This window comes from Sander lucioperca, chromosome 4, assembly GCF_008315115.2.
Source record: "Sander lucioperca isolate FBNREF2018 chromosome 4, SLUC_FBN_1.2, whole genome shotgun sequence".
In the NCBI taxonomy this organism is placed as follows: Eukaryota; Metazoa; Chordata; class Actinopteri; order Perciformes; family Percidae; genus Sander; species Sander lucioperca.
Window position 1 is genome coordinate 24,408,984 of NC_050176.1, and position 18,849 is coordinate 24,427,832.

The 18,849-nt window shown below is 43.0% G+C and overlaps 2 protein-coding genes and 1 pseudogene across 6 annotated transcripts in view; all 3 read right to left on the reverse strand.

The window, feature by feature from the left end:
* LOC116048446 (VPS10 domain-containing receptor SorCS3-like) overlaps nt 1–18,849 on the reverse strand; it is a 1,378,075-nt gene that overhangs the window by 1,095,513 nt on the left and 263,713 nt on the right. The gene's annotated exons all lie outside the window — the stretch shown is intronic.
* LOC116058477 (E3 ubiquitin-protein ligase TRIM21-like) overlaps nt 1–18,849 on the reverse strand; it is a 72,075-nt gene that overhangs the window by 15,416 nt on the left and 37,810 nt on the right. For 3 of the 5 annotated variants that reach the window (XM_036000494.1, XM_031311310.2, XM_036000493.1), the window contains exon 1: nt 15,433–15,546. The exons of 1 other annotated variant lie outside the window; for it this stretch is intronic. The gene's annotated coding sequence lies outside the window, so the exon portion shown is untranslated. Of the gene's footprint in view, nt 1–1,998; nt 2,146–15,432; nt 15,547–18,849 lie in introns of those variants that run through there. One more of the 5 variants, XM_036000491.1, reaches the window with a different exon arrangement.
* LOC116058478 lies at nt 4–13,119 on the reverse strand (annotated as a pseudogene).

The following is an 18,849-nucleotide window of genomic DNA, read 5'->3' on the forward strand; positions in this document are numbered from 1 at the left end:
GAAAGAAAAGATAAAACTTTCCATTCAAAATACAGTTTTAATGAAAGCTTCAACATGGGGGCAAAGTTTTGTTAGTTTTCGTGCATGCTAAAGATGTCAAACATGTTCGTAAAATGAAAATTAATGCATGAAAATTCTATATGGTTTACTTTCTGTTGGGCAAAAAATATATATTTTTTAAAAACGTATATTTAAAGATGAGAGCAAGGATCCCACCAAATTTTGGACTTCATCCCAACCCTGGCATGCTTTTGGGGATGCTATGGAGCCTGCTGGTGGGTATATTGCTGGGTACCCAATGACCTTGCTGTTTGGAATTTACAGAAGTTTGGACAGCGTGGAATTTTAATAAATATAAATGAAACTAAGTGACCGCACAATAAAGTTTGAGAAAGTAAAAAAACAAAACACTGGCATTAGGCTGGCTTCACTTCTGTGTCTAGCCTTCACAATAAAAGCCCAACTTAGATTTACTCAGAGCATTTCACTAAGAGGAAACTCAATAAAATTGCTGACACTAGATATTGAACAAAAACCAGACACTATATTGTATTCAGTTGCTGTAAGCTTAACATTTGTAAATTTAGTGAGTGAATCAGAAACTTCAACATAGCCAGAAATATTTTTCTGTCAGATATATGCAGTAGTACAATGTTTTTCTCTGAAGTTTTCATTACACAGTAAGTCAGTAGTATACAGTTGGTTGCTTTGTAGGCCTTCTGTAAATTATTTCAACAATGGTTCTGGAGAAAGCTATAAGCAGCAACACCACAGGCCAAGCAATCAGTTTAGTTGTAAACGGCGCTGCACTTTGGTTATAGTTTGGTTATGGTTAGACAGGTGATGCGAGAAGCTGACGCAATCCCATGAAACTGTCACATTTGTGCTTGTCACACGCACACCCCGCCTGCTACAAGAGTTGACTTGTGTTGAACTTTTCCCTACATCATCACATACCCTTCACCATACCTAGAGATTGGCATGGGGTACTTTCCATAAGATCATCTCTTAATGCAAATCAACCAGCTATTAGGCTAACTGAAATAAAACCATGCCTATCTCTAGGTATGGTGAAGGGTATTTGACGATGTGGAGCTATTTTAATTCCAAAGGCCAAGGGAACTTTATCAGGATGCATAGTATCCTGGATCCATGAAATAACTGGCCTTTAAAAATAAACATCTGCCTGCCTCTATTGGAATTTAAAATAGGGGTGTACTTACTTATGCCCCCTGTATTTTAAGGAAGAACATTTATTTATTTACGATACATTATTCATTCACAAAGAAAATTGGTGTCCTTAAAGGGTGGATTTTTCCTAATTGTTTTAATTAAGGCATTACGATCAATTTCCAAAAGATGATTTTTTATTCCTCTTTTTAGTCCACTTTAGCATGGGTTCATAAATGTATGAGCACCACTGTAACGGTTTTCTAAACAGTTAAGGACATAGACAGTGGGGCTTCTGCTTGTCAGAGCATCGGGACAAGACTGGATTCATCAGGTAACGTCCGTAATGATGACTATGCTGATTTAACTTTGGCTATCAACAATAACAGTTTGTGATAAGGAAAGGAGGAGTATTGCCACTATTTGTTATACATCAACCTGTGATTAGGGATATATAATACCGTAATCAGCTAATCTCAATCAGTTGTACGGCAGAGATACAGTAGTGCACAGAATCTCCATGGTTACCACACATTGATCGCCTGGCGTTTAATCACAGAGTGTTGTCTGCCTGTCTGTTCACATGAGGAGCGCTGTAGACCCCGCAGATCCACGCGACTATGTAGGTGAGGTGTCACTCCCCATATGAAAAGGTCTTAAAGCTGTTAAAGTGGGCTACTGTAAAGTGGGCCTGCAGACAAACAGCCATAGTTATATTGTTAGAAATTTCACAATAAATTAAAAGAGTGGAACTTCCTTTGTGAGTAGAGCTGAAGTTTAGTGTTAATCCTGGTTGTTGAAAGTGTAAATCTGATCAGCTGTACTCACCAGTGTTTGGCAGAGACTCTGCTGTGTTGTTGAGAAAGACCTGATGAAGTCAGTTTGACTTTTCTTTCAGAGAGAAACAGAGTCTTGTCTCGACTGCAGCGTGGCTGACACTCTGACAAAGTTAAGTTTCATTTCCTTGAGTGTGACGTTGTATCTCTCTTCTTTCCAGTGTTGCTCCTCCTCTTACTGCAGCTCTGTTGTCAGGTTTTATGCCCTTCCTCTTATTTAAACAGTTATTGTGAAATACCAGGGTGTTGTCTAGTTGATATGGAGCAAAGGTCATGCTATAACTAACGAGGTATTATGTTTGTTGAAATGTTAATGTACCTAAGCTAACAGGTTCCAACATAACATTAACCCCCCATTGGCCCCCCGGACCAGTAGATCAGGGTTTTACTGGCCCCTTGTTTATTTTTACTGGCCCAGAAGAAAATTTCCAAACTGGTAATTTATTTAATCAAATAAACATTGTTATGATTCATCAAAACAACAAACAATAAAAAACTATTCTGCATCTACAAATATGAGTTCAATCAATTTAGCTGGATTTGCTCTCTAATATTTCATAGTTATTCAACAGTAATGCTTGTTTTATTTTTGTTGAAAGGCCAGAATGAGGCTATAGTTTCTGTTGCCTTCACTCACCTTTTGTAAACTCCCAATATGGATTATTGTTATCATGAATCAATATTGTGTATTTTGGTTAAAAAAGAGCAATCATTGATAACTTTTGTAATACGGTTTTGGTATATATTAATTATTGTTCTTAAATTGTGCAACATAGCTAATTTGCCACCAGCTTATTAATGTGCTCATATTATGCTTTTTTGGCTTTTTCCCTTTCCTTTATTGTGTTATATATCTTTTTTGTGCATGTCATAGGTGTACAAAGTGAAAAAGTCCAAAGTCCACCCCAAAGGGACTTACCATCTCCAACAGAAAACACTGTTCACAAACTGCTCCAAACAGCTCTGTTGTAGTCCAGCCATTACTTCCATGACGAACATGCATCACTTTGTAGCACAAGTTATAATGCTCACACAGCTGCTAGCGTGGCACGCCCTCATACTCTGCTTCTGATTAGTTAGTAGTCCTTACCTAGCTACTGTGCATGTGCGACTCCCAACAAACATGAAATAGAAGTGTGATGTCTCACTCTGTAGCTAAAACAGAGAGCTCAACACACAGGGTGAAAAGAGGAGCTGCAGCAATGAGCAGTACAACAAAATATGGTGTTTTTGAAAATTAAACCATGTAGACCTATTCTGATATAACCTCTAAATACAATTATGAACCTGAAAATGAGCATAATATGACCACTTTAAAGGAGAACTCCGGGCAATTTTTACGTTACTCTTGATTGCTATAAATATGTGAGTACTATCGATAGCAAAAAAAACGAACTGAATCAGTCTTAGCAAACTGGAGTTGCTGCAGCTAATGCCCATAGCTCCCAGTTAGCTAAAACGGTAGTTTTGGGGGCATAACATTAAGAGTGCCTTTGTGCCTCTTAACAGACACAAAATGCAATTAAAATGTTTGTGCAACATGAACAGGGCTCTTACGTGACAACAAGATGCGTTTTCAACTCATACCTCCTGCCGATTGCTAGCTCAACGTGCTAGCTGGTAGGTGCCGTCCAGGAGGGAGTGTGTTCAGCCAGGCAGGCTTCTGTGATAATCCACACGCAGCTGTACCGTGTGTATTTGTAGCATATATATCCATTTTGTGTGTGACCCATCTTTGGTGAGTAGGAGAATTGACAGTAGCGATCTGTGTGTTAGTTTCCTTAGCCTGGCTAGTAGGCCCGGCCGGCGTCCCTGCTTCTGCTTCCATCCCGCCCTACTCGCTTGCCGCGGCGGACAACAATCCAACGAGCACCCGCTGGTCTGGTGGATGTCCTCCAGAAAGCTGTTTGTGCCTTTTGCAGCGGAAAATTGTAATTAATTTCCCCCTCAAAAATAGGTAATTGAGCAACATACATACATACATACACACGTGTGTTTGTGTGTGTGTGTGTGTGTGTGTGTGTGTGTGTGTGTGTGTGTGTATATGTGTGTGTGTGTGTGTGTGTATTATGTGTATTTATGACTTACCATCCTGTGCAGGAAGAGCTGGTTGCTCTGGGTTATCACTACTGCTGTACCTAGGCTGCTGACTTGACTGAGCCTTTTCACTGCTGCTGGTAGAAGTAGAAGCTCTGACTCTTTTCCTTTTTTTTGAAGAAGCTCTGAATATCTCTGCTTCTCTTCATAACTATTCTCTTAACCCTAAACCTGGGGGAAATGTAATTCAATCACTCAATCAGTCAGTCAATTCACTTTGAAGTAATAGCTATAACTACAAATGTCAAGCAGGATCATTGTCAAATAGGGTTAGAATCAGTGTGCAAAATACAGGTGTTCGTGGGGCTCTGGAACCCCTTAAATAACAGCTTTGACTCCATTAAAATGTCAAAAATAAAGGAGGTGTCAACAATGTGCCTAATTATGTCTATTTATAGAATCTACAAAAGGTTTATTTTTACATAACTACCACTCTTACCACTCACTTTTAATAACACAATTAACACATATTGCATCTCAAGCATTTGTGGCATTTGAATGCAATTTGCTCTGCCTCTGCCTATTTAAATGTCTAAAAATATGTGAACTGTGAAGATGAGCTAATTGATACAAACAAAAAGTCCTTCATTTCCAAGAGAAAAAAGTCTTTAAACAGCCCTTAAATCACAGAGAAAATAAATAAGTCACAGCTTGTTCTTGTGTTATAGCTACTTTAATCTAGACTGTCACACTATATTTTACACACTGGTTGGCCAAAAATATAACATTAGCTCTATTGAACACACACATCTGCAAAAAACACCCTCAGTCTTCAGGTCAGAAAATAGCGTTTCATATTTCATGGCGGTATCCAAATAACAATTAAAAAACCAAAATGCTAACGTTCAATGCTTAACTTGGTTTGCAGGCTGCTAAGCTAGCTAGTGCAGCGTAGTTCGACTTTTAGCTAAACATTAAATTACATTACCTCTCAATCGACAGATTCCAGTGTTTTTATCGTTGTTGTATTGTTGCTGTTGTAACTGTGACCGTTCTCCTGTTTCACAGACCAGCAGCAGCAGCAGGTGCAGCGTGCTCATCTCATGGGTCACCTGACCTGCATGGCCAAACGTCCGCTGAGCAGAAATCAGCTCTCACAGCCTCAGTACGACCATTACTGTGTTAGTTAAAAATGTAAAACTGGCCCTAAATCAGTTGATCAGCTGCAGGTATGAGTTGAAAACGCATTTTGTTGTCACGTAAGAGCCCTGTTCATGTTGCACAAACATTTTAATTAGGGCCCAAGCGCCGACAGCGGCGAAGGCCCTATTGGAATTGAAGGAATTATTATTATTTTCCCGGCAAAGGAATTGGCTTTTTGAGGGGCTTAACAACGTTTCGCCATCGAAACAGGAAGTGGGTGTAACTCGAGTGTACATTGTCCAATTGGCTCGAAACTTTTCAGGATTCATAAGAGTCCAACCCTGAGGACAAATAAAGGCTGATATTTACTTAAAGTCATAGCGCCCCCTAGTGGCAACAGGAAGTAGGCCTAAAAGTCAAGGTGCTATACTTTAACGAACTCCTCCTAGAGATTTCATCCGGCGGACTTCAAATTTGGTCTGTACCATCTCAACACCTTAAAGATGAAAAGTTATTAAAAGAAAAACTTTTCGTCAAACGGTGTGGGCGTGGCGGCCATTTTGAGTGTTTAGCGATGAACAAAGAAATTGTTGTAACTTGAGTGTACGTTGTCGTATCTGTCCGAAATTTCTCACGGTTGACAAGGGTCCAGGTCTGAGGACATCTATAGGCCAATATTTACTTTTAGTCATAGCGCCCCCCGCTGGCAACAGGAAATGCGCCTCATATGACAAACATCATCCGATTTACATGAAACTTGTGTGGTCGACACATGATACTGAGCTGCCCCCTATACTTTAATCATGCCCACTTACTCAGGCCACGCCCCCTTTCATAACATTTGAACCGTTTAAGGTAGAGTCTTGTGTGAGGTGTCATTGAACTCAGCAGAGAGTTCCTTCTTCATTGGTGATGGTCTGGCCCGCCCCCATGTTTAAGCCACGCCCCCTTTCATAAATGCTGACCCATCTAAGGTAGAGTCTTGTGTGAGGTACCATTGAACTCAGAAGAGAGTTCCTTTTTAATTGGTGATGGTTTGACCCGCCCTCCTATAATTTAGCCACGCCCCTTTTTACAGCTAATGAACTGTATGACGTAGAATCTTGTGTGAGGTATCGCTGAACTCAGCAGGGAGTTCCCTTTTCATTGGTGACGATTTGCAGTGTCTGAGTGCCGTGCAAATGCACGGTCACAAGGAGCGGCGTCCGCCAGTAACCCAGAGGCGCGAGGGCCCGTCCATCGCTGCTTGCAGCTTTAATTGCATTTTGTGTCTGTTAAGAGGCACAAAGGCACTCTTTATGTTATGCCCCCAAATCTACCGTTTTAGCTAACTGGGAGCTAAGGGCATTAGCTGCAGCAACTCCAGTTTGCTAAGACCGATTCTGTTCAGTTTTTTTTGCTATCGACAGTACTCACATATTTATAGTGATCAAGATTAACAAACAAATTGCCCGGAGTTCTCCTTTGAGAGAAGACATGCTGATGAGGCAAAGTTTGGCATTGGCCTAATCCATTTCTTATCCACGTTAGCTAGTGTTGCACCTAACGTTAGCACCAAATTACAAAGAACTTACTAGTGACTTTGATTGGCACAAACAATATCACTGGCTCCACAGCTTTGCAGCAGTACAGTAACTTTGTCTCATCATTCCCTTGTGTTTTAATACATCTAGTGGTCGTTCTGTGTCACAACACCAGTTAGTGGTCTACATGGAGGCCTGTTGTTGTTGCTGCAGTGTAGCAGGGAGTCCTGGAGACATGATCGGACATGAGGAAGGCTGTCAGCTCTCAAGAAATGTTCAGAGTTTAAATTAATACCCTGCACTTATCAATTATTGTTGTTTGACTTTTTCAGAGAGATTACACAACATTTGTTGTCAGTATTGAAATGTGGCTTTAAACAATATGGTTAACTTACAACATCGAAAACTAAAGTTATTGTTATTGTCAGACGTTACCCACAAGACGAAGCTCTGCAGATCAATTCTAGATGAAAACAGGAAAAATGTCTCAGGTGGTATGGCAGGCCGTTTTTACATTTAATCGAACCACACTCCTATCTGTAATTACATATTAGATATTTATAATATCTAATACTTCTCCGGGAACCATCACCTTATCGTGGTGGAGAGGTTTGTGTGTCCCTATGAACCTGAGGGCTGTGTTGTCTGGAGCTTTGTACTCCTGGTAGGGTCTCCCAAGGCAAAGTGGTCTCAGGCGAGGGGCCAGACAAAGAATGGTTCAAAAACCCTATGAAAAAACGAGGTAGAGATGATGTGACCCTGCCCGGAGGAAGCCCGGGGCCCCCGTCTGGAGCCAGGCCCAGATTGAGGGCCCGTCAGCGAGCGCCTGGTGGCCGGGTTTGCCACGGAGCCCGGCCGGGCACAGCCCGAAAAAGCTACGTGGCACCTCTCTCTCCAACCCATGGGCCCACCACCTGTGGGAGGAACCGCTGGGGTCGGGTACGCTGCCACATGGGTGGCAGTGAAGGTCAGGGGCCTCGACGGACCAGACCCGGGCAGCGGTGCTGGCTCTGGGGACGTGGAATGTCACCTCTCTGTGGGGGAAGGAACCGGAACTTGTGCGGGAGGTGGAGCGCTACCAGTTGGATCTGGTGGGGCTTACCTCTACGCCCGAGAACCCGAGTGGACAATGTTCAAAGTTTCCATTGCTGAAGCTGCGGCGGGGAGCTGTGGTCTTAGGGTCTTAGGTGCCTCAAGGGGCGGCAACCCACGAACACCGTGGTGGACACCGGTGGTCAGGGAAGCCGTCCGACTGAAGAAGGAGTCTTTCTGGGATATGTTATCCCAGGGGACTCCGGAGGCAGTTGCAAGGTACCGAAGGGCCCGAAGGGCTGCAGCCTCTGCCGTGAAAGAGGCAAAGCAGCGGGTGTGGGAGAAGTTCGGAGAAGACATGGAGAAGGACTTTCGGTCGGCACCAAGGTGCTTCTGGAAAACCGTTCGCCACCTCAGGAGGGGGAAGCGGGGAACCATCCAAGCTGTGTACAGTAAGGATGGGACGCGGCTGACCTCAACTGAGGAGGTAATAGGGCGGTGGAAGGAGCACTTTGAGGAACTCCTAAATCCGACTAATACGCCCTCTATGGTAGAGGCAGAGCTGGAGGATTATGGGGGATTGTCGTCAATTTCCCTGGTGGAAGTTGCTGAGGTAGTTAAACAACTCCACAGTGGCAAAGCCCCAGGGATTGATGAGATCCGTCCAGAAATGCTTAAAGCTCTGGGTGTGGAGGGGTTGTCTTGGTTGACACGCCTCTTCAACATTGCGTGGAAGTCGGGGACGGTGCCTAAGGAGTGGCAGACCGGGGTGGTGGTTCCCCTTTTCAAAAAGGGGGACCAGAGGGTGTGTGCCAATTACAGGGGTATCACACTTCTCAGCCTCCCCGGTAAAGTCTACTCCAAGGTGCTGGAAAGGAGGGTTCGGTTGATAGTCGAACCTCAGGTTGAAGAGGAACAATGCGGATTCCGTCCTGGTCGTGGAACAACGGACCAGATCTTTACTCTCGCAAGGATCCTGGAGGGAGCCTGGGAGTATGCCCAACCGGTCTACATGTGCTTTGTGGATCTGGAGAAGGCGTATGACCGGGTCCCCCGGGAGACACTGTGGGAGGTGCTGCGGGAGTATGGGGTGAGGGGGTCCCTTCTCAGGGCCATCCAATCTCTGTACGACCAAAGCGAGAGCTGTGTCCGGGTTCTCGGCAGTAAGTCGGACTCGTTTCAGGTGAGAGTTGGCCTCCGCCAGGGCTGCGCTTTGTCACCAATCCTGTTTGTAGTATTTATGGACAGGATATCGAGGCGTAGTCGGGGTGGAGAGGGGTTGCAGTTTGGTGAGCTGGGGATCTCATCGCTGCTTTTTGCAGATGATGTGGTCCTGATGGCATCGTCGGCCTGTGACCTTCAGCACTCACTGGATCGGTTCGCAGCCGAGTGTGAAGCGGCTGGGATGAGGATCAGCACCTCTAAATCTGAGGCCATGGTTCTCAGCAGGAAACCGATGGAGTGCCTTCTCCAGGTAGGGAATGAGTCTTTACCCCAAGTGAAGGAGTTCAAGTACCTTGGAGTCTTGTTCGCGAGTGAGGGAACAATGGAGCGGGAGATTGGTCGGAGAATCGGTGCAGCGGGTGCGGTATTACACTCAATTTATCGCACCGTTGTGACGCAAAGAGAGCTGAGCCAGAAGGCAGTTTTCGTTTTCGAGTTTTCGAGTTTTCGTTCCTACCCTCACCTATGGTCATGAAGGCTGGGTCATGACCGAAAGAACGAGATCCAGGGTACAAGCGGCCGAAATGGGTTTCCTCAGGAGGGTGGCTGGCGTCTCCCTTAGAGATAGGGTGAGAAGCTCAGTCATCCGTGAGGAGCTCGGAGTAGAGCCGCTGCTCCTTCGCGTCGAAAGGAGCCAGTTGAGGTGGTTCGGGCATCTGGTAAGGATGCCCCCTGGGCGCCTCCCTAGGGAGGTTTTCCAGGCACGTCCAGCTGGGAGGAGGCCTCGGGGAAGACCCAGGACTAGGTGGAGGGATTATATCTCCAACCTGGCCTGGGAACGCCTTGGGATCCCCCAGTCGGAGCTGGTTAATGTGGCTCGGGAAAGGGAAGTTTGGGGTCCCCTGCTGGAGCTGCTACCCCCGCGACCCATTACCGGATAAGCGGAAGAAGATGGATGGATGGATGGATATTTATAATAGCATTTCTCCTCTATTTTCGAATGATCGTGCTTCCCTCCCTCATGTCCCCCTCCTGCCGGGTAAGACTAGTGGAGGTGGGCCGTGTTAAAATGGACAGGTGCAGAAATGGGGTGCTTGGATCCAACTAACTGCTAACTGCTGGTGGAGTTTGCGACTGTTAAATGCCGACCATTCTACATTCCACGCAAATTTACGGCTGTGTTTATACTCTGTGTTTACAGCCCGCCAGGCGCTAATGCTAGTATGCGTTAGCTGAACTTTGCGGAGCCTATAATGTGTGTGCACTAAATGTAGCCTGTTTCGTATGTCGTTTTTATATATTTTAAGTGTGTAACACCACTTGAGCCACAGTGAAACGTTGTTTCATGTATATGGTTGAAATGACAATAAAACACACTTGAGTTGAGTTGACCGTCTCACTGTCTGTCTATGTCTGTAAACGGTAGGCGTGGCTTGGGAGTGGACTCTAAAGCAGCGAAGCAAGTGCATTCTGGGATTTGGTGTCTTTCATCCACAGAAGCCAAAAACACATTTTCTGGCTTTTCTCGGCCTAGAAGCCACCAATTTCTAAAAAGAAAATTCACATTTCTACTACATAAGTGACCCAATTTAATCTTTCCAACAGTGAAATATCACTTTAAAGATTTCCACAATAAAATTCGTACTTGTAGCAATTGTTTGTCAAGATATCAAAACTAAATTTAAATCCTTAAAAAGTATAAGTGGCCATTTTAACATTTAGTAGCTAGACTGGATATTTATTGTAGATATATGTATTTAATTCTTCCTAGTCAGAAAGAACTTTCTAGATATCTGCAATAGATTTTATTAGAATATGTCCACATCCTGTTGTGTAGACCAGATTTGATTAAAGAACAGCCCTGCTACAAAGCTCTGCTTACTGTAGATTTCCTCCAGTGCTCAGTCACTGCTTACTCAGGCCTTGTGTTCAACAACTGCTTTATTTCACAGTTTTTAATCTACAATCACATATTTAAAGATTTCTTTAACTCATAAACCATCTTACAGAATTCATGAAAGAATTAAAAAATGGCCAAAGTGACCAGTAATTATCCAAAACACTTTTCACACAAGATAGAAACATCCATTAACTTTTTATACCCGGTATAACAACGACACATGCTGTGTTCTGTAGACACTATGGGATGTAATAGGCCTAACTCTTAAATGAAGCTTCATCACACAATGAAATATTTAGCAATATGTTTTCTGTGGCTGCACATCAAAAACAAATGAATGTGTATACAAATAAATGTGTATCTGATTACATAATCAACACATTAATTTGATGCATCATGACACACGTTATGTGGACAATATCTATTTGAACCTCTGTTAAACGCACAGACATTTATTATAACTTCCAGAAGAAATCAGTTTCTAAAGACACCAACAATGTCAATGAATTGCTGCACATTCAACCATATAATAATAAATGGAATAAAGTGTAAATCAGTCACCAGAGGAAACAGATTCTGCAGAAGATAATATGTAGACTATATGAATATGTACATTTGTTCCCCTGATTGAAAATAAATCAATACATGAAATGAGATCAGTGATTAGTTTACTCTGACAGGAGAGATGACCAGAGGGGCAGAGTTTTTACCACCATCATTAATACAGGGACTGAAGAATGGGAAGAGTTTCTCAGTGAAGGAGCAGCCAGTAAAGGAGTAGATAAGAGCTGCAGCATCTACATCATAAAAGGAGACCAGACCCTCTTCATAATCCACAAACACCCCCACCTTCTGAGGAGGAGACTTCAGAGAGAGACGGACTGGAGGGTCAGCTAGAGCTTCGTACTCATTTCTATTTCTCAACAATATAGTCCAGTATACTTTCTGAGGGCTCGCTGTGATGCTTCCCTTCCTGTTGATCGACTCTCTGACCACTCCTAAAGTCCATTTAGTCTTTCCTTTAACTTGAACCTCAAAGTAAAATCTGCCTGAAGAGAAACTCTGTCTTCCTAAAACACAAACAATATTAGAAAATCTCTCTGGGATGTCTGGGAGATTCTTCCTCACATCCCCAAGATTCACTTGTTTCCCATCATCAGACAGGATGAGATCAGGATATGCTGTATCTGGATCAAAAGTCACATCCACTGCATATTGCTGGACCCTCTTCAGCTCAGACTCAGCGAGCCGCTTCTTCATCTGTTTAACAAGTGTCTCCTCCATCTGAACCACAGCTTTCACCACAGTCCCCTCATATGATGATGGACGGACGCTGACCTCTGTCCAGTCCTTGGTGGGTGGAGGTTGTTGGGTGTTTAGGGACTGGACACTCTGGAGAAGATGGAGGTGGTCTTCAGAGCGTAACACCTGCTCCACCTCAGTGCTTCTCTTCATCAGCTCAGAGATTTCCTGTTCCAGCTCTTTGATTAAAGATTTGGCCTGTTTTTCTGTTGTTTTCTGCTTCTCTTGGATTGCGTTGATGAGCTCATTCAGGCCTCTCTCAACAGAAGGAAGAAAGAAGTGAAGACCTGAACACCTTCTGCTATCTCTCTGTCTGCATCTTCCTCACTGAGATCGACTGAGTGTTTGACCTCCTGAATCTTCAGTCGTCTCTTCTGGATCATGTGCTGAATTTCAGCCCCTGTCTTCCCCAGCTCTACCTTCTTTCCTTCATATTCTTCTTTCAGAGGAACAACATCATGCATCTTGTGATCTAAAACAGTGCAGAGCATGCAGACACATGTCTGGTCGGTCTTACAGAACAGCTCCAGAGTTTTATCGTGCTTCGTACACATCCTGCCTTCCAGGTTCTCCACAGGGTCGATCAGCTCATGTCTTTTCAGGCCTGACATTGTCAGATGAGGCTCTAGGTGTGTCTCGCAGTAGGAGGCCAGACATACCAGGCAGGACTTCAGGGCCTTCAGTTTGGTCCCAGTGCAGACGTCACAGGGAACTTCTCCTGGTTTGGACACTTGTTGCTCTGAGCTGCTGCTGCTGGCTTTCTGTTGAGCTGACTGTCTGAACTGAGCAACCATCTCAGAGATGAAAGTGTTGACCCTTAAATCAGGTATTGTGGTAAAAAACCCTCCTTACACATTGGACACAGGTACTGGTCATTAGTATTCCAGTGTTCAATAATGCAGTTCTTGCAGAAGTTGTGACCACATGGTGTAGCCACAGGATCAGTGAACACATCCAGACAGATGGAGCACATAAACTGATCTTCAGATGACAGAATGCTCACAGCAGCCATATCTACACGTGGTGTGAATGAAAAGAAAAGATAACATTCAAAATACACTTTATTTAATGTTGCAAGCAGTGATGAACAAGCCCTTGCCCATTCCTGTCGGGGATACTGATCGCCAGTCAACGTGGCTCTTGCTTTTTCCAGGATCATCAGACACTTTGTGCATGAATTGGACATTATTTCCTGCACTCAGCGTGTGTCGCTAAAAATGAAGTATTGTACATTTTGTACCACTTCCTGTGTCCACTATGTAAACGAATGTATGAATGAATGAATGAAAACGAAATTCAAAATGGATGACTTCCAGTTGGGTGGAGCTAATCATTGACATATATAAAATGGACCAACAGATCCCGTTGCTCTGGACGGAGACCATTGAAGGATATTAGAAGCACTTTTCCGGTGAGCGCTGAGCGTTACTGCACAGCCTCCAACTGAGAGAGACAACGTAAATGTGACGTGAGCAACCTGTCTGAAAGTTGTAAGTCTTCTAGTAGCTATGGCAAGAGAAATCTCAATCATTCCGAATCTTGCAGAGACGGAGAGCGTAGGTATATATAAGGAGATAAGATGGACACAGGCTAATTATTGCTAACTAAAATGCTAGTTAACATTAGTAATTAAACCTAAACAGTTCATGTAAGTTGAAACTGCCTGCGAGCTTCTCCTGTACTATGCGGTAATTCCTCTACTATGCGACAGTAAGTCGCTTGGTTATGACACAATCGTTAGCCTATTTTTATAAAAACGTCTGCTACGGAGCCATAACGTGAGATACAAGGTAATGGAGCCTTTTATACATTGTTGTGTTTCTTTAGAAATAAACAATGGACAAATAGAGTCTTTAAACGCTTCAGATGTAAAGTTATTCACTGTCAAAGTGACGTCAAAATGAATGGCAGTCAATGGTATGCTAACAGGTGGTGATCGTTTTGTAGCATCAAAATGGCGCCATAGGAGGTTCGAGTTCTGAAGCGAAGCTTACCCCCTTGGAGCTAATGAGAGCATTTTGGAAACAAATGATGAGAGCAATGTGGGTTCATCATTTCGTTAATATATTACAACTAAGGCATTCCACGCATAAGGGAGCGCTAAACATGCATGAATATTCTGAATATTCTCGCAACGTTCAAAGGTTTTATGTGTGCGCAAAGTTTTTGTGAGTTTTCTTTTAAATGCATTAAAAAACAAAGTAAACTGAGGGGGAAGGGGGGGCTCTATAGAGCTGACGTGCCACGCCCAAGCCCAAATTTGATATCGGATCAAAATAATTACTAGTTTAAACATGGGCCAAAGTTCTGTGAGTTTTCATGCATCCTAAAGTCCTCAAACGTGTTTGTAAACTGAAAATGAACGCACATAATCCAAGATGGTTGAATTTCTCTCAGGCGAAAAAATATAAAAATGTTCATTAAGATGAGAGCAATGATCCCACCAAATTTCATGAAAATCAAAGAAACTTTATCCCAACCCTGGCGTGCGTTGGGGATGCTATGGAGCCTGCTGGCCAAGCCCGAGCCCAATCACTGCAGATCTTTACAAATTTCACCAGTTCTGACGTGTGCTGATTTTCACAAGTTTTCAAGCATCCTAAGCCCCTCAGAAATGTAACAAAATAATAAGTGAACACATCCAGACGGAGCACAGAAACTGATCATCAGACAGCTCACAGCAGCCATATCTACACACTGAGAACAAAAAGTATTATAAAATGTTGTTACACACATAATTGTCAGATGAATAAAAATGATCAAAGTATGATTACTGCAATTTTGACAAACTTAAACAATTAAGCACACAGTATGATATTTCTATAGTTCAGGGTCTCTCAATCAAATCAATAACAAAAGACAGACTGATGATGTTGTGAAGTAGTGAGGGATCTTGGGAGATAACCCACACTACGTGACTCAGGCAGAAATAATGTTCAAGGAGACATGGTTAGCATGGTTAGCAGCATGGTTAGCATTGCTAAGCCTCTGTCCTGATTGACAGGTCAGTGTGTAGCCACACCCTAAAACTTCCCCTGCTATGGCCATATGCTGTGTACACCAATAATATGACGCCATGCCTTCTCTATTTTAGCCTCCCTGCCATTACCTTGCTGAAAATGACAGATTTCTCTAGTTTTGAACATTTTTTGAAACATTTGGGATAATGTAAATACACAGCTCAAGAAGGTGAGTTATCCATCTGACAAGTGTCATTAAAAAACGATGAGTGTAGCTTCTTGTTTGAATAAAGCTGCTACATTTAGCTGTACGTTTAGTTTTAATGCTGTTTGTTAAAACAGTAAATATAATCAGCTGCACTCACCGGTATTTGTTGAGAAAGACCTGACGAACTCAGTTCAATATTTCTTCAGACAGAAACACAGAGACTTGTTGACATTGTTGTCGACTGCACTCGACAACAATGACATGTCAAGGAGTGAACAGAACAGAGGACATTAAACACAGGGCCAAACAAGCAGGGAGGGGGCCAACAGGTGAAACATACTAGGGACAAATCAGACTCAAACAGGAAACAAAGCTAAACCAAGACACATGAAACCAAACACTACAAAATAAAACAGGAAATAAACCAAGCCAAACATACATTCATCAAAATGAGTTCAGGAAAAAAAAGAACAGATTTTTTTTGTTTGTTTATTTGTGCATTGCAGGTGCTATTCTTCCTGAGGTCCTTACAACTCTCTTGAAAATGTGACAATGCAATAATAAACACAAATAAAAACATCATAAACAATAAAATATATATAATAATAAAATACACTATAATTTCATGACACAACTCATATAAAATAACAAAATACACACATAAGACAAGGACAGACACATAGACAGCTCCACCAGTGCAGTCATCGGGCATTCCTTACATTTAGGTTGAACACATCTTTAAGACAGGTATGTCTTTCATCCTCTCTGGACACATCTCACAACTAAACAAACATATATTGTTAAACTTCAACCAATGTTGTTTCTTTGTCTACTCAACTTCTCTAATCAATAGATATGTTTTAACTAAACTTTTAAATTTCCTTTTACGGCTTTCTTAGGTTATTTGTTCAGGTAACACATTCCATTCTTGCATTGCTCTATACATGACAGTTCGTTTAAAAGTTTCTAGGGCCCGAGCGCCGACAGCGGCGAAGGCCCTATTGAAACTGAAGTAATTAGGGCCCGAGCACCGACAGCGGCGAAGGCCCTGTTGAAACTGAAGGAATTATTATTAGGGCCCGAGCGCCGACAGCGGCGAAGGCCCTATTGAAACTGAAGGAATTATTATTAGGGCCCGAGCGCCGACAGCGGCGAAGGCCCTATTGAAACTGAAGGAATTATTATTAGGGCCCGAGCGCCGACAGCGGCGAAGGCCCTATTGAAACTGAAGGAATTATTATTATTCTTTTTCCCGGCAAATTAATTGGCTTTTTGAGGGGCTTAACATATTCAAAAACTCACCAAATTTGGCAGTCGCATCAAGTCTGGTGAAAATGTACGTATTTTAAGGGATTCGGGAATAGGCGCGCAAAAATGGCTCGCTAGAGCCCCAGCAGTGCGTTTAACGTAGACTCACGAAAGTTGGTACACATGTGTATCAAGTCAATTGGAGCCATATCCTAAACCCAACAGGAAGTCTGCCATTTTGAATTGAAAGTTTGAAATTAATGCGATTTTGGCCATTTCCACATGTCGTACTTTAACGAACTCCTCCTAGAGATTTCATCTGATCAACTTCAAATTTGGTCAGTACCATCTTAAGAAGTTAAAGATGAAAAGTTGTTAAAAGAAAAAAATTTCGTCATAGGGCGTGGCCGTGGCGGTGCGGCCATTTTGTGTGTTTCGCCACCAAAACAGGAAGTGGCTGTAACTTGAGTGTACATTGTCCAATTCGCTCGAAACTTTCCAGGATTCATAAGAGTCCAACCCTGAGGACAAATAAATGCTGATATTTACTTAAAGTCATAGCGCCCCCTAGTGGCAACAGGAAGTAGGCCTAAAAGTCAAGGTGCTATACTTTAACGAACTCCTCCTAGAGATTTCATCCGATGTACTTCAAACTTGGTCTGTATCATCCCAACACCTTAAAGATGAAAAGTTATTAAAAGAAAAACTTTTCGTCTGACGGTGTGGGCGTGGCGTGGCGGCCATTTTGAGTGTTTAGCGATGAACAAAGAAGTTGTTGTAACTTGAGTGTACGTTGTCGTTTCTGCCCGAAATTTATCACGATTGACAAGGGTCCACGCCTGAGGACACCTACAGGCCAAATTTGACTTTTGGTCATAGCGCCCCCTGCTGGCAACAGGAAATGCGCCTTATATGACAAACATCATCCGATTTACATGAAACTTAGAATGTGTGGTCTAAATGTGACAATGAGCCGGCCCCTATAATATAACCACGCCCACTTACTCAGGCCACGCCCCCTTTCATAACGTTTGAACCGTTTAAGGTAGAGTCTTGTGTGAGGTGTCATTGAACTCAGCAGAGAGTTCCTTCTTCATTGGTGATGGTTTGGCCCGCCCTCTGTGCGTAAGCCACGCCCCCTTTCATAACATTTGAACGATTTAAGGTTGACCATTGTGTGAGGTATCAATGAAATCAGCAGAGAGTTCCTTCTTCATTGGTGATGGTTTGGCCCGCCCCCTATGCTTAAGCCACGCCCCCTTTCATAACATTTTAACCGATTAAGGTAGATGTTTAACGTAGACTAAGTGGTACAGATATGTAGCATGTCAAGACGTACAAAAAAGGTCATTGGAACCATACCCTAAACCCAACAGGAAGTCTGCCATTTTAAATTGAAAGTTCGAAATTAGTGCGATTTTGGCCATTTACACATAACGTCGTAATTTAATGAACTCCTCTTAGTGATTTCATCCGATCAACTTCAAATTTGGTCTGTGCAATCTTAAGACCTTAGAGATGAAACCTTATTAAAAGAAAAACTTTTCGTCATAGGGCGTGGCCGTGGCGGGGTGGCCATTTTGTGCGTTTTGCCATCGAAACAGGAAGTGGGTGTAACGAGTGTATATTGTCCAATTGGCTCGAAACTTTTCATGATTCGGAACACTCTAACCCTGAGGACATTTAACGGCCAAAATTGACTCAAAGTCATAGCGCCCCCTAGTGGCAACAGTAAGTAGGCCCAAAACTATACGTGCTATGCTTTAACGAACTACTCTGAGAGATTTCATCCAATCAACTTCATATTCGGTCTGTGTCATCTAAAGAACTCATCGATGAAAAGTTATTAAAAGCAAAACTTTTCGTTCAACGGTGAGGGCATGGTGTGGTGGCCATTTTGAGCATTTATCAATGAACAAAGAAGTTGTTGTAACTTGAGTGTACATTGTCATATCTGCCCGAAATTTCTCACGATTGAGAAAGGTCCAGGCCTGAGGACATCTACAGGCCAAAATTGACTTGTGGTCATAGCGCCCCTCACTGGCAACAGGAAATCAGCCTTACATGACAAACATTATCCAATTTACACAAAACTTATGTGTGATCTACATGTGATATTGAGTCCCCCCCTATACTTTAACCACGCTCATGTACTCAGGCCACGCCCCTTTTTATAACTACTGACCCATTTGATGTAGACTATTGTGTGAGGTATCATTGAACTCAGCAAAGACTTCCTTTTTAATTGGTGACGGTTTGCCCCACCCATTTGCTTAGCCACACCCCTATAATGTCAGCTAATGAACTCAGCAGGGAGTTCCCTTTT